The sequence below is a fragment of the Pygocentrus nattereri genome, chromosome 12 (genome assembly GCF_015220715.1).
Source record: "Pygocentrus nattereri isolate fPygNat1 chromosome 12, fPygNat1.pri, whole genome shotgun sequence".
Taxonomy (NCBI): domain Eukaryota; kingdom Metazoa; phylum Chordata; class Actinopteri; order Characiformes; family Serrasalmidae; genus Pygocentrus; species Pygocentrus nattereri.
This window is the reverse complement of record NC_051222.1, coordinates 4349808-4376548: the sequence shown is the minus strand read 5'-3', so window position 1 is coordinate 4376548 and position 26741 is coordinate 4349808. Positions and strand designations below refer to the sequence as shown.

Below are 26741 nucleotides of genomic sequence, written 5' to 3'. Positions count from 1 at the left end.
GTATTCTTAATTGTAAATACACATAAAATATTGTACTTACTTTGGTCTGGATAATGTAGATTATCAGTGATATGTTATCAATATCATGAAGGTATATTTTTTAAGTTGAATTTGTTGAGGAAAAAAAAGACATAATTAAGCATATCTAAATTTTGTTAGCACACTTTTGTCTGAGTAGGCAAAAGTCTCCTGAAAAAATACATATGGCATGTATGATTATAATGTAATCACAAAAGAAACAAAACTTGAGTGTTATTTTCAGTATTTATGTTTCACTATAGCACCCAGCTCTCTAATGAAGAGCACCAGGGAAGATAATATCAAGAAAAACTTCATAGGAGCTTTAGAAATAATTACAGAGAGGAACCAAGACTCAAAAGGGGAATGCCTCCTCCTCTGGGTTGCATCAGATAGAGTGGTTACAGAGACAGGGGTATAGAAAACAGAGAACAGAAAATGCAGCATGTAACCAATACTAAACCTTAAATTCATACTTTGGCTCCCTAGCACTGCAAAAACTTTTCATCATTTTTCTGGTTAAGCCTTGTGAGTCTGTTCTAAACAGACTGAATGCCACAGCATGTGTGTGATGCAGAATGATTGTGTGTATGAAATGTGCAAATGATGACTGTTGACCTAAGGTTAGTACAGATGGTTGGTAACACATTGATGTATTTAATTGGTAAAATCATGTTTAAATGATTGCTGTCATTTAGTCTTCCTGCTGGAATTTAACTGTCTAAACTATGTGACCAGTTTATTTTTAAAATTTAAATTCAGCAGAAATCTTGTTTTATGATATAAAAAGATGATTTATTAAAGTACTGAAAAACATATGTATCATTCAGGAATGTAGTGAAAGAAACACTGACATGAGTATTTCCAGTTTACAGTCTCCAGTCTTCAGTCCAGCAGAGAGCAGCTCCACTCCTGAATCCTGCAGATCGTTATTACTGAGGTCCAGTGCTTTCAGGGACTTTTCCAGTTTTAAAAGTGATCCTAGCCTCTCACATGTATTCACTCCAAGATTACACAAAGCTAGGCTGCAAACAAAGAATAAATATACAAATTTTAGAGCATTCTCAAATGATATTTAATTGGAGTACTCAGTAATGACATTACAGCTGTAAACAAAATTGTGGGCATCCCTGGCCAAATTGATTTTCTTTTTTAAAAAATGAAACGAAGCAAATACAATCTTCAAAGCATACAATTTAAAAAATATATATTTTTTCTTTATATTGGATGTGGCATGTTCAGATATTTGGACAACCTACTAAGACACCATTTACAGTAACAGCCTTTTGCAGCTATCAAAGCTTGCAAATGCTTTTTGTAGTGTTAGTTTTTTCTTATCTTGTCTCAGAACATTTCAACCACACTTCCTTGCAGTACACTTCTAGTTCTTGAAGGACAAAACAACAGAACTATGAAAATGAATGTTAAAATCCCAGTCTGTACAACTGGCTTGATAATCTGGAAATATAAAATTCATGTAACCACATCTAATCATCTCCAGTCAAGTGCATCTCACAAGAATTCTCAATGCCCTTAGGAAAGAAAAAAGAAGCTAATAATTACTGTTTCAGGACAACTTGAAAGCAGCTGGTATATTATGGTCAATATTATGTCACTTGTCATGCATGGCTGCAATAAAACAAATGATTTAACTAATGTTAGCTTTTTATCAATCTGTTTCCTCCAAAACCCACATCAATTCAAGACTCCCAACTTGACTGATTTTATGATCCACCCAAGTAAAGAAAATAGCAAATAAAATGTTATATTATGTTGTCTAAGAAGGCAAATGTGTTAACTCTACAGTTAAGTTCTTCTGAACGGTCAGCTTCCATCATTTATCCAAAACCAAAACCTGCCGCTATAAGATCAAGTGACTACAAGCCCTCTCTGGGTTGATTAATGTTGCCATCATTTTCATTTCATTATTTTTTCATAGATACAGGTGCTGGTCATAAAATTAGAATATCATGAAAAAATTGATTTATTTCAGTAATTCCATTCAAAAAGTGAAACTTGTATATTATACTCATTCGTCACACACAGACTGATAAATTTCAAGTGTTTATTTCTTTTAATTTGATGATTATAACTGACAACTAGGCGGCACGGTGGTGTGGTGGGTAGCGCTGTCGCCTCACAGCAAGGAGGGCCTGGGTTCGATTCCCCTGCCGGGTGAACGGGGTCCTCTCTGTGTGGAGGTGGATGTTCTCCCCATGTCTGCGTGGGTTTCCTCCGGGTTCTCCGGTTTCCTCCCACAGTCCTAAGACATGCAGTCAGGCCAATTGGACATGCTAAATTGCCCCTAGGTGTGAATGTGTGACTGTCTGTGTCTGTCTGTCTGCCCTACATACAACTACATAAGACAAAGTCACAAGTGATGAGTGACAAGTAGACCAGACAACCACTGACTAAAGCTAGATAAAGGTTACAACAAATGGGGAACACCTGGGAGAGGGAGGGAGGGGGCTGGGGGGTTGACACCACCTCACACTACAGGAACCATTAAATGAGTTTCTGATTCACTGTGTTTCACTGTGGAAGTGGTGGCAGAAAAAATATATTTTCTTTCATTTTTCCACAAATTTTAGCACCTGGATTTCACTGCACACTACTGGAACTTGGTTATATTGTTAGAACAAACACTAAAAGTGTGTATGAACAAAATAAATGTTATACAGAAAAGAACCCCATCCCCAGTGTTAGGTATGGAGGAGAGTCTATGTTGTTTAGGGACATTGGTTAGGATGGCTACACGGCATAATGGACTCGAAGGAGTACCAAGAGATTTTAAATGAAAATCTGTCAGTCTCCTCTAAAAAGCTAAAACTTTGTCATGGTTGGATCGCCAGATGGGCGATGATCCAAAACATACATCCATATCCACAAATTAATAGTTCAATGACCACATAATCAAGCTTTTGTCATGGCCATCATGGACCCTGACCAAAATTCCCTTTTTTGTTTCAGTTTCAGTACTGAGGAGAAGATATTTTGTTCCATGTTCTCATCGCTATAGATTATATAAGCAATTTTTATGAAATATAGGAATACTGACCTTAGTATTTGCAGTTTGCAGTGTGAACTCTTCAGTCCAACAGAGAGATTCGCCACTCGTGAGTCATACAGGTCATTGTTACTGAGGTCTAGTTCTTTCAGGCAGGAGGTTTCTGTTTGTAAAACTGAGGTCAGAGTGTCACAGGACTGTGCGCTGAGTTTACACACAACAAGTCTGCAAAAGAAGAATAAAAGCAACAAAGTACATTAAATAAAAATTCTTACACATTGGTTGCATATTTTAATTGTGCTGGTGTGGAATTGCAAAATGCCATGAAATTTTGGAATTTGGACCTGAGTATCTCCAGTTTGCAGTGTGAACCCTTCAGTCCAACAGAGAGATTCCTCACTCCTGCATCCTGCAGGTCATTATTACTGAGGTCTAGTTCTTTCAGGCAGGAGGTTTCTGTTTGTAAAACTGACTGCAGAGTGTTACAGGACTGTGCACTGAGTTTACACACAGCAAGTCTGGAAAAGAAAAGTAACATGTAGTACATTCAATAAAAATAATTATAAATTGGTTACTTTTTTCAATGTCATGAAATTTTGGAATTTGGACCTGAGTATCTCCAGTTTGCAGTGTGAACCCTTCAGTCCAACAGAGAGATTCCTCACTCCTGCATCCTGCAGGTCATTATTACTGAGGTCTAGTTCTTTCAGGCAGGAGGTTTCTGTTTGTAAAACTGACTGCAGAGTGTTACAGGACTGTGCGCTGAGTTTACACACAACAAGTCTGGAAAAGAAAAGTAACATAGAGTACATTCAATAAAAATAATTATAAATTCGTTGCTTTTTTCCATAGTGCTGGTATAGAATTGTAAAATCTTATGAAATTTTGAAATTCTGACCTTATTATCTCCAATTTACAGTGTGAACCCTTCAGTCCAACAGAGAGCTTCTCCACTCCTGCATCCTGCAGGTCATTATTACTGAGGTCTAGTTCTTTCAGGCAGGAGGTTTCTGTTTGTAAAACTGACTTCAGAGTGTCACAGGACTGTGCGCTGAGTTTACACATAGCAAGTCTGGAAAAGAAAAGTAAAGACAACATATAGTACATTGAATGAGAATACATGTATATTTGTTGCACAATGCCAGAGTGCTGGAATGTTATAAAATCTTATGAAATTTTGTAATTCTGACCTGATTATCTCCAATTTACAGTGTGAACTCTTGAGTCCAGAAGAGAGCTTTTCCACTCCTGCATCCTGCAGGTCATTTTTACTGAGGTCCAGCTCTTTTACAGAGGAATTTTCTGTTTTTAGAGCTGTACTCAAAATTTCAAGGGACAGTGCAGTGAGGCTACAGCCAGCAAATCTACAGGTGAGGAAGAAAGTCAGTAAAATATATAAAGATTCTCAGTGTTTGCATTTGAAATTATTTGAAAAAAAAATAAAAATTTCAATACTGACATTGTAGTTCTTGATACTATCTTTTAGTCTTGCACTCCACTGACACGGCAATGTAGAGACACATTACCTTCGTTCCTCCTGTGTTTTCTCCCACTTGCTTAATTAATAGTCATTAATTGTTAACAAACTTCCCTAGAATTAAAGTAGGGATTTCTCGGAGCAAGAAATCACAGACCATTTTTTGCTTGATAATTTAAAAAAGGAACTTTAGCATTCCCTGTTGAGGCTTGCAATGATCTTGTACTTTAATATATGTACTATGTTAACAACTGCGTTTTTAAGAAGAATATTAACTAATTATCATTTAAAACAAGCAAGTAGCGATTTATGATATGATTAAAATCAGTCTGATGGCCATACAACCCCATTTCCAAAAATGTTAGGAGGCTGTGCAAAATATAAACAGAAATACAATATAATCATGTACAATTAATTGAAACTGTATATTTAATTTAAATGACAACATATCAAATGTTGAAACGAATCAATTTCATATTTTTTTGAAAAATATATACCAATTGCTGAATTTGATGCCTGCAACACATTTCAAAAAAGTTGGAACAAGGGCATGTTTATGATTGTGATGCATCAGATTTTTGTTTACTTGTACACTGTAAGCACTTTGGAACTGAGACCTTTTACAGTAATTTTGAAAGTTAAACATTTTCCCATTCTTGCGTGATATGAGATTTCATCTGCTCAACACTTTAGGGCAGGGGGGTCAATCTCAACCACTAAGCCCATACTAAATAATCTCAACAAATATCAAAAATTTGAAAAAACGTTTTTCATTTTAATTATTGTTACACTGTAACTTATAATAGACCTTGAAATATTACATGAATAATTTATTTTAAATGTCACCAGAAGCTCAGTCTTTCAAACTGACCTTTGCTTAAACTAGACACCTGGCATCCTTTCTTTGCTGCAAGTTCATTAATATACTTTGGCTCCGTTTCTGAGCTGCTGAGCTAATGTTAGGTGTTTATGTTGGTTAAACTGCAGTTGAGATGCTGGTGATATGACTGGTGTGGATTTGTGTAGACTTCAGGTGTAAATGCTGTTCCATAAATTGTTGTTGGAGTAGGAGTATTTAAGCACATATTAAGTTGCAGTGCATTCTGGGGATTGCAGTGCAGTGCATTGTGTCTGACACATGGGGTTGATGGTCTCTTTTGTCATATTTTCAATGCACCAAATATTTTCAATGGGCGACAGGTCTGGACTTTAGGCAGACTAGTTTAACCCCTGTTTGATGTCCATGCTGTTCTAATACATGCAGAATGTTGCTTGGCCCTGTTTTGGGCAATCTGGATGGCAGCATATGTTGCTCCAAACCTGTACATATTCAGCATTAATGGTGCCTTCAAAGATGTGCAAGTCACCCACTAATGCACCCCCAGACCATCACAGGTGCTGACCTGTGAACTATGTGCTGACAACAAGCCAGATGGTCCCTCTTCTCTCAGGGTTCATACACCTTTTCCAAGGTTAAATTCAAACAATTTTCCAGCACTTTCAAGGTCCATTTTCAAGATTTTCCAGCACCTTAAATTATGTAGTAAATTATGTATTTATACAAATACATCTATACTCAAAATAATTAATTCACATTTTATTACATTAAAAGTCATTATGCTAAAAACAACCAGAACTGTGTTTGGTAATAGCAGAAGGATAAGAAATTAATGGAAACATTTTAAATTTTATGTTTCAAAATGTGTCACCTGTTTGTAAGTAGACTTTCCTTGCTATCTAACCTAGATAGGCAGTCAACCAGCTCTCTTACCTTTTTCCACAGTATTTTGCAAATCAAAACAATAGGAATAGTGGCTAGTTAAAACGTGAAAACAGACTGGCAAATTACAGTCATACGCTAGCTAGCAGTGTATCAGTTGCGAACAAGCTCTTTGCGCCAGGTCTTTTAAGTTTGAGGTTGACAACTCAAATTTTAGAAGAACCATTATGTCTTTTTAACAAAAACCAAACTACATTGTAAGCCACGATATTTCATGTCCATTTTAACATATTGGCTGTAAATATGGCTCACTGTGTGCTATTTTACTAGAATAAGTTAAAACATATGTGATATAAAATCTATGATGTGTTATAATCGGAAGGCAGCTGTGTAAGAAGGCAGTATTCTAAGGCAGCATTTGCGCGCTCCAGAGACAAGTGCTGTTCCAATCAGCTGCCTTCTAAGCTGCCTTATCATTGTTGGTAAACGTAATCCCACAATACAGTTCACCTACTCACTGGCTGAGAGTTCCATCACTTCAGTTAGATTTCTTCACTTCTGTCTTTACTGTTTACTGGTCTCTAGAAATGGTTCCTCTGGTGAAATTCTGGCAGTTTGCTTGTCTAAGGGGAATTAACCAGCTGCGTTTGTAGCTCATTAGCAAGATAAAACTAGCGGTAGTTAGCTTAGTTAGCGGGATAACTGTGTAAACTCGCTGGCTTTTCAAAACGAGAGAGTCCAGTTTAAAATACTGGCTGTTCACTGTAGTAGTGTTTAGTTTAGTTTAGTGTCAGTATTTAGGGATTTTTTTAAGTCCTCAGAAACGAACAATACAGCGGTGGAGAGGTGCTGTCTGAGGGGCTGAAGAAGAGGAATGGTTAATGACCGACAGCAACTGAACTTTCCAAGCGTATCTTGAGGGAAAACAGCGGGAACTGTGCTACAGTCTGACGTTCTCCCTTTAACTTATGTAGAAGTTCTGAAATAAAACGTTTATAAAAATGAATATTACAGAGGCTTATTTTTGCTCCTTCACTTGTCTTGTATTGCTTTACCTACCACAGTCACAGAAGTGTGAGGTGAATGTTGACGGCTAAACTTCAAACTGGGAGCTCATAAATCAGATGATAATGCATAAAGTAAAATGCATATTTACTGCTTAACAGATTGTGTGGGATCCGTTTTTCTGAGTGCATTTTGTACAAAATTATACGTAACATTACTGTTTATTTCTTTGTGTGTTAGAAATAAAGCAGTTTCATTAAGGTGGATGAGGACGGAATTAATTGGAATGATTTATAAACTAATAATCACGATTATCTGTATTTATCTGGGCTGCTGAGTCAAGTATATAATGATAATTGTATCAGCCTGTTCTTCATATAGAAATGTCCACAGCAGTGTCAGTGCAGGAAAACGGCTGCTGCAGATTTAGAGCCGTCCTTTTACCCCGAGATGATCCACCTTTATTCTAAGGGGAGTGTAAATTAACGAGCGGCTGTGAGTAAACAGATAAAATGTGAACAGCGCAGTGAACGTTATTAGCATGATGGCTCTGAAGCGCTGTCCCGAATGCGATGTCTACTAAGGTCAAAATGCTGCCCAACTAAAGAGCTGCCTTTGAAGGATGAGAACAGAATGGAACACAGTAGTAGACTTACTTTGCTTTAAGCTTTAGCTCAGCTACAGCCAAGCTGCATGTTTGGCAGGAAACCTTTCAACAAAAGTAGAACAGCTTCTGTAAAATGTCTCTTCATGTTCAACTTTTAATGAGGCTGAAGTCAGCTTCTTGTCCCGATTGGCTCCTCCCACTCCATGTGCTTTTTGTTTTGATTCATGCCCCTTGTTTTGTGACTTCGCCCCTGATTGTTTTCACCTGTCCCTCGTCTTCCTGGTGTGTTTGCCCTTTGTGTTGGCTGGTCTTTGCTTGATGTATGTTTGTCTGAATCGTTATCTGCTGTGTTGGTGATTCTGGTTTATGTTATCTCTGCCCCCCCGCTCTATCCGTGTTGGCCATCTGACTTTGAACCGTCTTGACCATGACCCTCGATTTGCCCTTAATAAATCTCGCTTATCTCCGCATATGTGTCCGCCTCCTCGCTCCACGTTACATTTCTTGTCCGAATGTTTCCGTTGCACCTTAAATGGTGCCTAAAGTGCCACTATTTCAGGTGGAACAGGACAATTCTAATGAGAAGCTGAATTCAGCTTCGCAACTTTTAAGTGTTTGACAGGTTCTCCTTTCAGACTAAATGCATCCGAAAACCAATTGGAGTGATAAATGCAAATAAGTCCATTTGTCTAAAAATGATCGATGTTCGTCTTAGATCTTTCTCTTTGCCATTTCGTTAGCTACTAGCTAGGCAATACTTGTTAGCTTTGCTGTGGCAACCAGCCATCTGTGCTGATCTTCTGGATTAAAGGGTGAATCAGCAGTTATACATTAATTCAATTGTTTAAGGCCATTTATTGTTAAAACTGTGATCAGCAGAGCTTTATTTTACTGCTAAGGAGGATTATTTTATTTTTACCTAAAAATGTAATTCTGCTGTGTAAATGTGTAATTCTGCTGTCCTGCTCAAGAGCTGCATGTTACCAATCCCCGTTTTAAATGAACGATGGGAGTTGGCTCCCTTCCAGTAGCCATTTTCTTTCTCTCTTTTTCGTAACATAATAGTCACAATGCAGAACGTCATGGTGATCCTCTCTGTGGTGCACCCGTATGAACCCTGTTCTTTTTAGCTCAAATGATGTGGCATACATGATTTTTAATAAGAATTTCAAATTATTCATCTTTAGAACATGGAACATTTTTCCTTTTCAACTCAGTCCATCTTAAATAAGCTTGAGCCCAGAGAAGGTGGCATTTATGGGCCCTGATTTCTTCTTTGCATAGTAGAATTTTAACTTACATTGGCTCAAGCAACAAACTGTGTTTACAATGGCTTTTGGAAACTTTCTTGAGCCCATGCAGTGATTTCCACTACAAATCATGTCTGTTTTTGGCCTTGTTCCTTGCCCACTGAGATTTCACTGGATTCTCTGAATCTTTTAATGATATTATGTACCGTGGATGATGAAATCGCCAAGTTGTTTGCCATTTTACATTGAGAAATGTTATTCTTGCACTGTTGTACTATTTGCCCACTCAGTCATTCACTGAGTGGTGAACGCCTCCCCATTTTTACTTCCAAAAGACTCCGTCTCACTGGGATGCTCTTTTTATTCCTGATCATGTTACAGAGCTGTTGTCAGTTATCTGTGTTTGTTTTTTTTTAACCAGTCTTTTGTTGACCCTGTCCCAACTTGTTTGAAACATGTGGCTGACTTCAAATTCAAAATAGGCAAATCATTTTCAAAAACCAATTAAATTTCTCAATTTCAATATTTGACATATTACCTTTATACTCTATGGTTTAAATGACTTGCACATCATGGAATTTTTAAATCACATTTTACCTTGTGTCCCAACTTTTTTGGAAATGGGGTTAGCTAAATACAGCTACAGATGTGTATAGTAAGAAATCCTCAAAAATTTTGAAAAAATACATGCATTTATTCATTTTGACATTTGATTTCAATGTAAGGTGAAGGAAATTGTACCACCTGTATAAAACAAAACAGCACAGGAGTAGATCAAATAGGACTAAATGTTAAAGCATCGGGGTATGGCAAAATACAAAAACATCTTGGGGACGGTCTTTGTGTGGTGGTAGATACTTGAAGTAGATACTTTTAGTGAAAAAAGTCTAGTTTTTCAAAACAAAAAAAGAAATGTTCATCAAATGAAAGTATTCTCAGCCTTCACAAATTCTGTTCCTGTCAGTTTAGCACTTTACTGTTTCTAAGTACACGTCATAGAAAAACAGTGTGGAAGGTCATTTAGCAAAGCTGGTGAGGCAGTGTATGCAGCATGTAATCTGGATGAAGAACTCTCAGGTATGCAAACTGAAATGTGTTCCTACCGTACACATGTATATGTGCAACATATGTAATGTTTTTATGTAATATCTCATGCTTTTATGCAACATGAAAGTAACAGTACTTTGACAAGACCATTAAAGTTCTTTAGACCCCCTAGACTTCTAACAATTTGCCCATAAATTACACCACAGTATTAATATTAGCTCAATAACGGGTATGTAAAACACTCACTGAGCCTTTCTGCAGTTTGTGACAGCTGGGATGAGTCTTCTGTATCCCTCCTCTGATGTGTTGAATTTCTTCAGGTTCAGTTCTTCCTTCTTATTCTCTGACTGGACTCGCATGTAGGTTATGACTGAACATTGTGCAGGAGAGAGCTGCTTTTTTGAGAATTTATCTAAAATTAGAGAGAAACAATGGAAATCTTTCAGAAACCCCTATCATCCAGTGACTGTAATTCAGAATTACAATATTCAGAAATGCTGATACTTAGTGATTGTAGTCTGTGTAGTGAACTTAGCAACTTTTTGTATATTGTTGTAACGAAATATGACAAATAAAATATGTTACATCAACACAATCAGTTTGTTTTTTTTAGTTCTTCTGTTTTGGTAATTATGTTGATGTAATACATTTGATCAATTTGGAACCATTTGATGTATTTCAATATTGTTTCAATTTGAATAATTAAAGCACCATTTTTTCACTGTTCATCTGAAATGTAACTTTGCTAGTTCTGGCAACCTCCTGATGTTTTACTGATGAAAATCAACAAGTTAGAGTGAACACGGTCCATATTAACACACAAGAGGATGTGAGGAGCACATAACCTGACAAGGAGCTCAGCTTTTTGAAATGATATCATACTAAATTATACAGTCGTCCAGAAGTCATGACATTCCACAGTTTCTGCACATGCATACAGTCCATACGGAAAATGTTTTTAAATATAATTTATTCCTGAAAATTATGAATTCAAAAATTACCTTTCACGATGTAAGCTGTAAAAGCGGTTAATGTAATGGCAAAAGCTGACATGCAGATGAGGACAATCTTCCAAGCATGAAAACCTTTTCCTGAAACACAAACATGATAAAATTGTACTTAAGTTGTGATATATTAGGCATAGTTCAGAATTCAGAATGACTATGTGCAAGAAATAATTAGAATAAGTTTTTTTTTAAATAATTTTTTAATGATATATTGCCAAAAAATGTTAATTGCTGTTTTAAACTATCTTTTATGATCAGAACATGACAAACACTCGCCAAACAGTGGAACGTTTCACAAATCTGTCATGGGAGAGTGGGAAAAAGTTTCTGGTTAGCTGTTTTTACCAGCTGTAAAAGCATGGCTGCAGTTTTTGTAATAGTCATAATTTAAGAAAGTTTAACACTTTGAGTTTCTGAACAACATCAACTTAGTATGACCAGCAAACATTAGCTGGCTCGGTATATCAGTGATGTATCACACTGCCTTACTGCCATCAGCCCTACCACATCCATATCAGAGCATGTTACGAACCATGATGTATCTAACACCAGACAGAGTCCTCCTTTTAGCTACGTTTAAACTGAAATAAACTTTTTTTGTCTTGTTTGATCTACAGTATCATCAATTCTCCATGTTCAATATTCAGATATGACTGAGCGCTGAAACAGTTCTGTAGTTGTGAGGAGCAGACATGATTTAGTGCTGCTAAAGCTTGTTAGGATGTGAGGAAAGAGATGACTTCACTGCAGCACAGCTACGCCACGTATCCCGTCACTCATACTTGTTCACAGGGGAACAGATCGCCTGTCCCTCCACTCAAACAGGGAATGTAACTCCACGTTTCAGACATTGCTAAAGTATATTTGATGACTCATTTTAGCTGTCACCCCCTCCGTCTCTAATCATGTCGAAAAACATGGAAGTACGCCCTCTCCTGGTGACAGCCAACTAGTGTCACTTTCTGGGCTGTTGCTTGAATGTGGAAGTGTCAGAATGGTGTATTATATTGAAGATTTATCGAACACTACTTATAGTTTATTATTATTTATTAAAGCTTATTCTTTTTATTTATTAATGTTATATTGCGATGTTTATCATTATAGTAATATGTAGAGCAGAGGTGTCAAATTCAGGTCCAGAAAGTAAAAGTCCTTCCCAGGAATTTGTTCCAACAGGCTGGACAGCTCTGCTGGTGGTGTGATCTAACTAGAGAAGCCAGCCTGTTGGAACAAAATCCTGGGAAGGACTTTTACTTTCTGGACATGAATTTGACACCTCTGATGTAGAGTATGCTTTTTTCTAACATTGAATGCTTAGACATAATTTCAAATTTTGTACTTAAGAATCTAAAGTACTGTATGTGGTGTTTTATGTGATATAAAGATGAGCTTGTAACACTTGATGGTCTCAAAGCTATATTTAATTATGTTGTTAAGAAGTAATTACCTGTTAGTGATATATTAGTTAATGATATATGATATAATGATGTGTTTAATTGTTTTGTATGTAGAAAGTGCTGCTGCATTGCTGCTCAATTTCTTTGTACACTGTGCAATGACAATAAAGGCATCTTATCTCATCTTAACTGTTAATCCAGCTTGTTTATTACTTAGTAACTGATTAATTAATTAAAGAAGGAAATATTTAATGATGTTTCAGGAGATTGATTAAATTATAAGTACTAAAAGTCTAATTATGCTCTTTTTGAATAAATTCACATGAATTTGTTGGCAATATGATAAACAGTAATTAGTACACAGTAAATACACTAGTAACAAAAGAGAAACTATCAGTTTAATGTTTAATCTACTTAAATACTACATTCTTAATCCATTACTAAATAATAAATACTGCTTAATCAAATGTTAAGTAATATACCAATAAAGCAACATTACTAACTTAAAAATGAATAATTAATTTTGAGACCTATACTGTAAAATGTTACTGATTAATTAATGCATTATATAAGTTAATAAATCAGAACTAATCATACAGTAAAGTTGTGATGATTCTTACCTTTAACTTCAACATATATATTTACATCATCATCCAAGTTCCCATACCGAACGTAACACTGATAAACTCCCTCGTCAGAAGGTTGAACTGCTGAGAGTTTCAGTGAAGTGTTTCCTTTTTTTAGTTCTTCTTTGAATAAGCTTGTTCTTCCTCTGTAAGACTCCATCTGCCTCTGATTTCTGTCTTCATAATCTTCATACAGGTGCACTAATCTGTCATTCAGGTACAGTCTGATCCACTCTACCACCATATCTTCAGCACTGATCCTGGGTTCAATAGAACAGGGCAGAACCAGATCTTCACCAGCTTCAACAACAACAGGCGCAGCTGGACCAACTACTTTTAAAAGCTCTAGAAAGAAAAATAAAAATCAATGAAAATGATACATCCATTTTTCTAACAGTTTCTTAATGTAGTCACAATTAGTCTCTTTTTATAAACATAACTTTTGAGATACAGTACACTTTAAATTACTTTACATTTTCTTAACATATTACACACACACATGCACACACACACACACACACACACACATACAAGACTTGTATTTGTATCATATGTATACATTCTCTTATTGGTTTCCAATAAACAGGACACCACCACCACCAATATTATTATTATTATGATTATTATTATTATTATTATTATTAAGTGAAGCACTCAAACTGTTATCACTCACTTTTGACTTCAACATGAACAATGACGGCATCATACAGCGACCCAGACTCAACGTAACACTGATAAACTCCTTCATCAGAAGGCTGGACTGCTGAGAGCTTCAGTGAGGTGTTTCCTTTCTGCAGTTCTTCTTTAAACAGAGCTGTTCTTCCTCTGTAAGACTTCATCTGCTTATCATTTGTGTCTTTATGACCTTCATAGAGATGCACTAGATTGTCAGTATCAGTCCGATCTGTTCTGATCCACTCCACCATCATATCCACAGCACTGATGTTGGGTTGGAGAGAACAGGGCAGAACCAGGTCTTCACCAGCTTCAACAACAAGAGGCTCAACTGGGCCAACAACCTTAAAGTTCTCTGTAATGGAAAATATAGTGTATAATAAAACAACAGTATTAAAAAAATTATACACACACACACACACACACACACACACATATTATATATATACATATGAAATTATTTGTAAAAATCACTGCTTTCTCTTATTTTTTTTTCACATTATTCTGCAAACATGAGGGCTAACATGCTCCAGCACAGTTGTTTTTAATTCATAATCCTCATCTAGGGGAGTCAAAAGTTCAGCCTCAGGTCCAAATGGGGCCCACAGATGGATTTTAATTGGCCAGTGGCTTCTGTATAAGAGTGTGTTAAGAATGGTCCACCAGCCAGAACATTGCATCAGTACCTTAAAGTAACAGTGCAGTGCACTGCCATGTGATACCAAGGTTAGCTAAAGTTTAAGAGTCTTTCTTCTCTGACTAGACCTTCAGCTTAATGACTACAGCCTTCAGTCAAGACTACAGCCATGAAGCACAAACACTAAGAACAGCACCAATTTCTCATTAGAGCAAATTCAGTAGTTCAGTTAAAATGTATTTAATATTAAATTTGTTTTCTTTGTCTCATTATAATACAAATAAACACTTTAATAGGATAATTGTCATGCATGCAGACAGTCCTCCAGAAGACATGAACTGCTCTTCACAGAATGCCCTGGGGAATCACGAGGCTCAGTTGTTTCACTTGCTACTGTTTCCGGATTCAAACTCCATTTCCCAGACTCCTCAGCCAAGTCATGTGACTACAGACATTTCTTCATCATCCTATCAGTGGTTGAGGTTACCTGAGTATTAATGTGACTGAGTGTATTACATGACTCTTTTAGTTTAGTGGAAGAGGCCGGGCTTTAGACTAGACCAGTGCAAAGTGTTGCTTTCACCTGTGAACATACAGAGCATTTTTTGGATAGCCCTGGATCGTGTGTTCGACTTCCTGCCTGTTCTCTTTTGACTCAGTTTTTTTGGATTTGCCCCTTTTGCACTGTTGCCTGGTTGGTGTACTTCATGGTTCTGACTCATCACCTGTTTTCTGGATTTTGCCCTGCCTTGCTTTTCTCTGTTATGGTCACCTTTCTTACTTTGCTGTTCCTCCTGGATTTGACCCATGCAGGTTTATTGACGACTCTCTGCATTTCCGATTCCCCAAGTTAAGCTTAATTTTTGGTTTCAAACCGCAAGCATCTGCTTTCTGGTCATAGGTCCCAATAATAACTATTACATAAGACTTTATTGTTACTCTTAAACAACTGAATTATTTGTTATAAGAGCTTACTGTTCCACAGTGCTCTGAGCAATCCAACAATAAATACGCCTCTCTCTCTCTCTCTCTCTCTCTCTCTGTCTCTCTCTCTCTGTCTCTCTCTCTTTCTCTGTCTCTCTCTCTCTGTCTCTCTCTCTCTGTCTCTCTCTCTCTCTGTGTCTCTCTCTCTGTGTCTCTCTGTCTCTCTGTCTTTCTTTCTCTCTGTCTGTCTCTCTCTCTCTCTCTCTCTCTCTCTCTCTCTCTCTCTCTTTCTCTCTCTCTTTCTCTCTGTCTCTCTCTCTGTCTCTCTCTCTGTGCATTCAGTGACAGGAAACATGGTAGCTCACAGAAAGCTCAAATTCCATACGTGAATATTTTTAAGACTTAAAATTGTAAATTATTGGTGAATGATATTTTGGCCCACAGATATTTCTGACATCTGATATGCTATCTGGCTCTCTCTGAGTTTGAACACCCCTGATCTATTGCATGTTTGATGCACATCTCCCTCAGATACACAGCTTTTTACATGACAGACACAAACCTGAATTGGCCTCCATGAAACCAGAGAAAATCAGCAGCATCACACACAGTAGCATCATTGCTGAAAGACAGTCTGAAGAGTGAAAAACGCAAAATTAGAGCACTGCATGCAAGAAGATCCAGTTAACTACGAAACCTGAAGCAGCATAAACCTTGCAGACCAAACAGAAATGTAACTAGAATTTAGCAGTTATCCTAATTTAGACACGTAACAAACAGTAAGTACATGTACATGAAGCCTTCATGGTCTATTCAGGAACAGAACAGTAATGCTTCATTATAATTACATAATCAGCCTGAGATATTCATTAAATACATTCATTAATGAGTAGCAAGTATACATTAAAAACATAATTAAAAACATATCCTTTGATGTTTAATGCACACATTAATATATATAAAATCCTGTTTTTGAGGAAACGAACACAATTCTATGTGCATGATATTTAAAAGATATCCATACCTCAATAATTAATGTTGACTTAATTACACCCAGAAGACATTCGTGTTTCATGAATATAGTGCAAGTTCATGGCATTTCACATGCCTATACATTACATGCAACATGCAGCACTTCAAAATGGGATTATGGGTATGTGATGTGCATTACACTGGAGGAATATGTAGGAATAATTATATATTAAATATTATATATTAATGTGATCAGACTAGGGGTGGTGAGGTGTGAGCTCAGGTGTAGGATTTATGTGAAATTCTTCATGAGCATGCTGTACATGGTCAAAACAGAAACTGCTTTATGTGAGGAAACATCATAGCATCACACACTAAAAAGAAAAAAAGTCTTGCTGTAATATTCAGATCATTGTTTGATCTGATTGAATGAAGAATTCTTTAAAGTTGCTGTGTTTGAAATGTAACTTAACACCTCATTTTGGGAAGCTGTGCAAAATGTAAATAAAAAAATGCAATTATGTGCAAATCGCTTAAATCTTACATTTAATTGAACATAACACACAACATAACAGTGTATATAAATATATATGCCCACTTTAAATTTGATACCAGGAAAATGTTTGAAAAAACATTTTTCTCATGTAATATGATTTGCTTTAGTTTTATTTGTCCAGATAATTTCCAATGACATACCTGAGCCAGCTCAGAAATATACTCAGCTTGTGACTGAGGTTAAAAAACTCAGATTACTCAAACAACTTATTTATGGTTGAGTAATTTCCTGAAGAATGGCAAGATCTGTGAAAATGCTTAGTACACAAAAGGTAAACTCCCCCTTTCTGCCACATTTCTAAACCCCACCCCTTCCCTCCAGTACCATGTACGGCATGTGTTTCACAGTTTGGACAGATAAAAGGAGATAAAGGCAGAGCTGAAATAAAAGATAAACCTTTTTTATGAGTTTTCGGTCTCCAGTCACTTGGTTTCACTTGCCTACTGCCTGCAGACTTTATCCTCTAAACGTACCTCAGTTAGCAGGAATGGCTGAATTCAAAATGTAATTTTGATCGGATGAGAAATTTAAGTTCATACACAGGTTTACCTGCTCAGATTTTTTTTAGTCTTTATTCTCAAAACATGTCAGTGAGGCTTCAATCAGTTGGAGTAAACCTGTAAACCAATCAGTACTAAAGCATCTTCAACATAATTATGCCATAGAATGAGTTCAGTAGGTGAGAAGATATAATCTCCTATAGGAGAGGCGCTGTTTACCTTGCATTTGAATTTTACCATCTTTCTAGCTTGGTGTTCTTTCTGATCATTTCAGTTTCAAATGCATTGTTAAAGAGTGTAAACGTATTTAAGGAAACTACATTTTAATTACCATCATTAATTATAACAGTTATCATGATAATCACATGATAAGTAACTATGGAGCTCCAGAAATACCTTTAATTTATTTAAAGCTACTTTTAAAGCTGGAGCAGAGTAGTCTTTTAGCATCAACTCACCGCAGGCTTTAATCGTATAGCTTCATCAAGAAAGTTTATTTTTCTATAATCCGAGATTTTAGTTTGGGGTTTATATATTTTATTGAAATCTGTGTTGTACTGCTGAAAATAGAATAATATAAGAAACTAAACTTCAACATGATCTTTCACCTTTGCTGCTTTCCTGATGAATAAAACCAGCAAGAGCTCCCCTGCTGGATATTTGCATACATAACTTCCTAAAGCATTTTTCACAAAGCCTTAGAATTGGTCAGATAACCTTATAATAAAGATCTGTTTGGCATTTCTTATAGACCTGATCCACATAGCATTTTGTAGTGTTACAAAAAAGGCTGAACAATGTTAAAAGTATTTAGTCTCTAATAAACTATTAACACTAGACTTACACATTTCTACAGAAAAAAGTATGCACATTACTATTTAACTCATTATGAACTCTAAAGCATTCAGCAATCATACATGAACTCTTCATATATGAATAAACTGAATATAAATAAACTTCTACAATCACACTGCTTGTGTAATAAATGTAGAGCATTATTAAAGAATAACTCCTCACGATGATGCTACACTGGCCTCCACGTTTGCTGACCCCACATACATATGACTACACTGGTAGCAGTGAAGGGTCAACCACCCAGCCTGAAATAATCTCGGGGAAACACTGCCTGTGTATAAACTGGTGGACTTTATCTTTTGTAAAGTGAAACTAACCAAATGAAAACGGAACAATATCACAGAAACTCAAACTCTGACGAGGACTTAAATAAACCAGGTGTGAGGACCACGTGTCTCCAATTTACCTTCAGTACTCCACACTGAAACCATATTCACAAGCAGAACTAAAGCTGGGAACAGAGTGACCTGCTTCTGAGGTCGGAGTTCAGAGTCTTTCAGAGTCTTCAGTTAGAAAAGTTCAGCTCCATCTTTATCAGGATCTCCAGTCCTACAGCAGAGACACTGTCAGCTCATATATGATAATACCATCTGTAGCTTCTCACAGTCCACCAGTTTATTATATCACACACTCAGCTCCTCTACTGGAGTTCAGACTGAATGATGAACTAGCTGGAACTTCCTTTTCCTCAGAAAGAGAAAACCAGTTGGAGCACATTCAGTCACATTAGCGTGTCTCTGATATCAAATTTTAACAAGACTGGGCCAGCAGGCTTTTCATGGATCGACATCAACTACACTGCATTTGTCATCCAAATTGTCTATGATAGAGAATATACTTATAGTCAACACTTTACATAGGTGGCATCTGGTGGAAGCCAAATTTTACCAGTTGTGTTTTCTCAACACACGATTATATATCATACTAATAATAATAATTCTAACTACTACTACTTCTACAACTACTACTACTACTACTACTTCTACTACTAATAATAATACTAACTACTACTACTAATAATAATACTAACTACTACTTCTATTACTACTAATAATAATAATACTAACTAATACTACTTCTACTACTACTAATAATAATACTAACTACTACTACCAATAATAATACTAACTACTACTACTTCTATTACTACTAATAATAATAATACTAACTAATACTACTTCTACTACTACTAATAATAATACTAACTACTACTACCAATAATAATTCTAACTACTACTACTTCTACAACTACTACTACTACTACTTCTACTACTAATAATAATACTAACTACTACTACCAATAATAATACTAACTACTACTACTTCTATTACTACTAATAATAATAATACTAACTAATACTACTTCTACTACTACTAATAATAATACTAACTACTACTACCAATAATAATACTAACTACTACTACTTCTACTACTAATAATAATAATACTAACTACTACTATTTCTACTAGTAGTAATAATGGTAGAAGAATTTCAGTAAATGTTCAGGAAGGGAGGTTCCATTAATTAAGTAGTACAATTATCCAATGAAGACTTAAGTTTCAGATTAAGTTTCCAGCTGCTCTCCAGGTCATAGTTGCACCAAAATGAAATTTATCGGTCCAATAGAATAATATAAATATAAATAAATATATTCTCTCAGCCATTTTCTTGATGATTTTAGGGATAACTTTAGGAATAGCCTTCCTAAATAATCTCTTTTAATGTAATGAGGTAAGATGCTGATTTAGCTGTTACAGCTTCAGGTTCAACAGAACTGAGACACTCTACAGTAGTTTCTGTATACTTTCATTATTCTGACAGTGCAGTATGAGCTGTGGTAAAGATGATATGATTAACATTATTTTATTGACTGTCTCAAAGGAAAAATTCGTCAAGGTATACTCATTAGATTGTCATACAGCAGTTTTTATGTAATTCATAAACATTTTATTTTAAGGTTTTGTAATGTGTTCGATATAGTGTTATGAATAAACCAGTGACAGGACTCTTGGGTACAGTATGGTACACTGCTACCTCTCGGTTCTTATCAAACATTTAGGTGAAAAATAATGACTTTCGTTTACTCTCATCACTGCACTCACTAACTAATCCTTGCTGAACAGGTACGGTGTCCTTCTACCTCCTGTTCTTGCTTTGTTGTAGAAAAATATACTATTTATTGAACTTCAAAGCTGTTGTATATGTTTTATTGCAAGTGCTTATTAGCTAGCTAGTTAACAGGTGTCAACCCATTGCCTGTTGATGTGTATAAAATACAGTTTTGGAGGTTCACAGCCATATAAGGAAATCTAATCTAATACAGGTTCCCCATAAACTTTACAATAATTCTGTTGTGCTCAGATTTCTTTTTCATGTTGTTTGTTTTTTCGTGTCCTGAATATTAATGTGATCAGACTAGGGGTGGTGAGGTGTGAGCTCAGGTGTAGGATTTATGTGAAATTCTTCATGAGCATGCTGCACACGGTCAAAACAGAAACTGCTTTATGTGAGGAAACATCATAGCATCACACACTAAAATGAAAAACAGTCTTGCTGTAATATTCAGATCATCGTTTGATCTGATTGAATGAAGAATTCTTTAAAGTTGCTGTGTTTGAAATGTAACTTAACACCTCATTTTGGGAAGCTGTGCAAAATGTAGATTAAAAAAAAATGCAATTATATGCAAAGCGCTTAAATATTTAATTGAACATAACAGACAACATAACAGTGTATATAAATATATATGCCCACTTTAAATTTGATACCACGAAAGTGTTTGATAAACATTTTTCTCATGTAATATGATTTGCTTTAGTTTTATTTGTCCAGATAATTTCCAATGACATACCCGAGCCAGCTCAGAAATATTCTCAGCTTGTGACTGAGGTTAAAAAACTCAATGACTCAAACAACATATTTATGGTTGAGTAATTTCCTGAAGAATGCCAAGATCTGTGAAAATGCTTAGTATGCAAATTGTAAACTCCCCCTTTCTGCCACATTTGTAAACCCCACCCTTTCCCCCAGTACCATGTACGGCATGTGTTTCACAGTTTGGACAGATAAAAGGAGATAAAGGCAGAGCTGAAATAAAAGATAAAACTTTTTTGCTCGGTCTCCAGTCACTTGGTTTCACTTGCCTACTGCCTGCAGACTTTATCCTCTAAACGTACCTCAGTTAGCAGGAATGGCTGAATTCAAAATGTAATTTTGAGCGGATGAGAAATTTAAGTTCATACACAGGTTTACCTGCTCAGATTTTTTTTTGTCTTTATTCTAAAATCATGTCAGTGAGGCTTCAGTCAGTTGGAGTAAACCTGTAAACCAATCAGTACTAAAGCATTTGCAACATAATTTTGCCGTAGAATGAGTTCAGTAGGTGAGAAGATATAATCTCCTATAGGAGAGGCGCTGTTTACATTTCATTTGAATTTTACCATCTTTCTAGCTTGGTGTTCTTTTTGATCATTTCAGTTTCAAATGCATTTATAAAGAGTGTAAACGTATTTAAGGAAACTACATTTTAATTACCATCATTAATTATAACAGTTATCATGATAATCACATGATAAGTAACTATATAGCTCCAGAAATACCTTTAATTTATTTAAAGCTGCTTTTAAAGCTGGAGCAGAGTAGTCTTTTAGCATCTACTCACCGCAGGCTTTAATCGTATAGCTTCATCAAGAAAGTTTATTTTTCTATAATCTGAGATTTTAGTTTGGGCTTTATATATTTTATTGAAATCTGTTTTGTGCTGCTGAAAATAGAATAATATAAGAAATTAAACTTCAACATGATGTTTCACCTTTGCTGTTTTCATGATGAATAAAACCAGCGAGAGCTCCCCTGCTGGATATTTGCATACATAACTTCTTAAAGCATTTTTCACAAAGCCTTAGAATTGGCCAGATAACTTTATAATAAAGATCTGTTTGGCATTTCTTATAGACCTGATCCACATAGCATTTTGTAGTGTTACAAAAAAGGCTGAACAACGTTAAAAGTATTTAGTCTCTCAGCAACTATTAACACTAGACTTACACATTTCTACAGAAAAAAGTATGCACATTACTATTTAACTCATTATGAACTCTAAGGCATTCAGCAATCATACATGAACTCTTCATATATGAATAAACTGAATATAAATAAACTCCTACAATCGCACTTCTTGTGTAATAAATGTAGAAATGTATAAAGAGCATTATTAAAGAATAACTCCTCATGATGATGCTACACTGGCCTCCACATGTTTGCTGACCCCACATACACACGACTACACTGGTAGCAGTGAAGGGTCAACCACCCAGCCTGAAATAATCTCGGGGAAACGCTGCCTGTGTATAAACTGGTGGACTTTATCTTTTGTAAAGTGAAACTAACCAAATGAAAACGGAACAATATCACAGAAACTCAAACTCTGACGAGGACTTAAATAAACCAGGTGTGAAGACCACGTGTCTCCAATTTACCTTCAGTACTCCACACTGAAACCATATTCACAAGCAGAACTAAAGCCGAGAGCAGAGTCACCTGCTTCTGAGGTCAGAGTTCAGAGTCTTTCAGAGTCTTCAGTTAGAAATGTTCAGCTCCGTCTTTATCAGGATCTCCAGTCCTATAGCAGAGACACTCATCAGCTCATATATGATAATACCATCTGTAGTTTCTCACAGTCCACCAGTTTATTAAATCACACACTCAGCTCCTCTACTGGAGTTCAGACTGAATGATAAACTAGCTGGAACTTGCTTTTCCTCAGAAAGAGAAAACCAGTTGGAGCACATTCAGTCACATTAGAGTGTCTGTGATATCAAATTTTAACAAGACTGGGACAGCAGAGTTTTCATGGATCGACATCAGCTACACTGCATTTGTCATTCAAATTGTCTATGATAGAGAATATACATATATTCAAAACTTTACATAGGTGGCATCTGGTGGAAACCAAATTTTACCAGTTGGGTTTTCTCAACACACGATTATATATCATAGTAATAATAATAATTCTAACTACTACTACTTCTACAACTACTACTACTTCTACTACTACTAATAATAATACTAACTACTACTATTTCTACTACTACTAATAATAATAATCCTAACTACTACTAGTAATAATGGTAGAAGAATTTCAGTAAATGTTCAGGAAGGGAGGTTCCATTAATTAAGTAGTACAATTATCCAATGAAGACTTAAGTTTCAGATTAAGTTTCCAGCTGCTCTCCAGGTCATAGTTGCACCAAAATGAAATTTATGGGCCCAATAGAATAACATAAATATAAATACATATATTCTCTCAGCCATTTTCTTGATGATTTTAGGGATAACTTTAGGAATAGCCTTCCTAAATAATCTCTTTTAATGTGATAAGGTAAGATGCTGATTTAGCTGTTACAGCTTCAGGTTCAACAGAACTGAGACACTCTACAGTAGTTTCTGTATACTTTCATTATTCTGACAGTGCAGTATGAGCTGTGGTAAAGATGATATGATTAACATTATTTTATTGACTGTCTCAAAGGAAAAATTCATCAAAGTACACTCATTAGATTGTCATACAGCAGTTTTGATGTAATTCATAAACATTTTATTTTAAGGTTTTGTAATGTGTTTGATAAAGTGTTATGAATAAACCAGTGACAGGACTCCTGGGTACAGTATGGTACACTGCTACCTCTCGGTTCTTATCAAACATTTAGGTGAAAAATAAAGACTTTCGTTTACTCTCATCACTGAACTTACTAACTAATCCTTGCTGAACAGGTACGGTGTCCTTCTACCTCCTGTTCTTGCTTTGTTGTAGAAAAATATACTATTTATTGAACTTCAAAGCTGTTGCATATGTTTTATTGCAAGTGCTTATTAGCTAGCTAGTTAACAGGTGTCAACCCATTGCCTGTTGATGTGTATAAAATACAGATTCGGAGGTTCACAGCCATATAAGGAAATCTAATCTAATACAGGTTCCCCATAAACTTTACAATAATTCTGTTGTGCTCAGATTTCTTTTTCATGTTGTTTGTTTTTTCGTGTCCTGAATATTAATGTGATCAGACTAGGGGTGGTGAGGTGTGAGCTCAGGTGTAGGATTTATGTGAAATTCTTCATGAGCATGCTGCACACGGTCAAAACAGAAACTGCTTTATGTGAGGAAACATCATAGCATCACGCATTAAAATGAAAAAAAGTCTTGCTGTAATATTCAGATCATCGTTTGATCTGATTGAATGAAGAATTCTTTAAAGTTGCTGTGTTTGAAATGTAACTTAACACTTCATTTTGGGAAGCTGTGCAAAATGTACATAAAAAATGCAATTATGTGCAAATCGCTTAAATCTTAAATTTAATTGAACATAACACACAACATAACAGTGTATATAAATATATATGCCCACTTTAAATTTGATACCACGAAAGTGTTTGAAAAAAACATTTTTCTCATGTAATATGATTTGCTTTAGTTTTATTTGTCCAGATCATTTCCAATGACATACCCGAGCCAGCTCAGAAATATTCTCAGCTTGTGACTGAGGTTAAAAAACTCAATGACTCAAACAACATATTTATGGTTGAGTAATTTCCTGAAGAATGCCAAGTTCCATGAAAATGCTTAGCATGCAAATTGTAAACTCCCCCTTTCTGCCACATTTCTAAACCCCACCCCTTCCCCCCTGTACCATGTACGGCATGTGTTTCACAATTTGGACAGATAAAAGGAGATAAAGGCAGAGCTGAAATAAAAGATAAAACGTTTTTAGGAGTTTTCGGTCTCCAGTCACTTGGTTTCACTTGCCTACTGCCTGCAGACTTTATCCTCTAAACGTACCTCAGTTAGCAGGAATGGCTGAATTCAAAATGTAATTTTGATCGGATGAGAAATTTATGTTCATGCACAGGTTTACCTGCTCAGATTTTTTTTCAGTCTTTATTCTCAAAACATGTCCGTGAGGCTTCAGTCAGTTGGAGTAAACCTGTAAACCAATCAGTACTAAAGCATCTTCAACATAATTTTGCCGTAGAATGAGTTCAGTAGGTGAGAAGATATAATCTCCTATAGGAGAGGCGCTGTTTACATTTCATTTGAATTTTACCATCTTTCTAGCTTGGTGTTCTTTCTGATCATTTCAGTTTCAAATGCATTTTTAAAGTAAACGTATTGTAAACGTATTTAAGGAAATTACATTTTAATTGCCATCATTAATTATAACAGTTAACATGATAATCACATAATAAGTAACTATGGAGCTCCAGAAATACCTTTAATTTATTTAAAGCTGCTTTTAAAGCTGGAGCAGAGTAGTCTTTTAGCATCTTCTCACCGCAGGCTTTAATCGTATAGCTTCATCAAGAAAGTTTATTTTTCTATAATCCGAGATTTTAGTTTGGGCTTTATATATTTTATTGAAATCTGTGTTGTACTGCTGAAAATAGAATAATATAAGAGATTAAACTTCAACATGATGTTTCACCTGTTTTCCTGATGAATAAAACCAGCGAGAGCTCCCCTACTGGATATTTGCATACATAACTTCCCAAAGCATTTTTCACAAAGCCTTAGAATTGGCCAGATAACCTTATAATAAAGATCTGTTTGGCATTTCTTATAGACCTGATCCACATAGCATTTTGTAGTGTTACAAAAAAGGCTGAACAACGTTAAAAGTATTTAGTCTCTAAGAAACCTTTAACACTAGACTTTCACATTTCTACAGAAAAAAGTATGCACATTACTATTTAACTCATTATGAACTCTAAAGCATTCAGCAATCATACATGAACTCTTCATATATGAATAAACTGAATATAAATAAACTTCTACAATCACACTTCTTGTGTAATAAATGTATAAAGAGCATTATTAAAGAATAACTCCTCATGATGATGCTACACTGGCCTCCACATGTTTGCTGACCCCACATACACACGACTACACTGGTAGCAGTGAAGGGTCAACCACCCAGCCTGAAATAATCTCGGGGAAACGCTGCCTGTGTATAAACTGGTGGACTTTATCTTTTGTAAAGTGAAACTAACCAAATGAAAACGGAACAATATCACAGAAACTCAAACTCTGACGAGGACTTAAATAAACCAGGTGTGAAGACCACGTGTCTCCAATTTACCTTCAGTACTCCACACTGAAACCATATTCACAAGCAGAACTAAAGGCGAGAGCAGAGTCACCTGCTTCTGAGGTCAGAGCTCAGAGTCTTTCAGAGTCTTCAGTTAGAAATGTTCAGCTCCGTCTTTATCAGGATCTCCAGTCCTACAGCAGAGACACTCATCAGCTCATATATGATAATACCATCTGTAGTTTCTCACAGTCCACCAGTTTATTATATCACACACTCAGCTCCTCTACTGGAGTTCAGACTGAATGATAAACTAGCTGGAACTTCCTTTTCCTCAGAAAGAGAAAACCAGTTGTAGCACAATCAGTCACATTAGAG

The 26741-nt window shown here is 35.8% G+C and overlaps 1 protein-coding gene across 1 annotated transcript in view; it reads left to right on the top strand.

Moving 5' to 3' along the window:
• The window catches only part of LOC108443648, a 381331-nt gene that overhangs the window by 271469 nt on the left and 83121 nt on the right, over positions 1-26741 (top strand). The window lies entirely within an intron of this gene.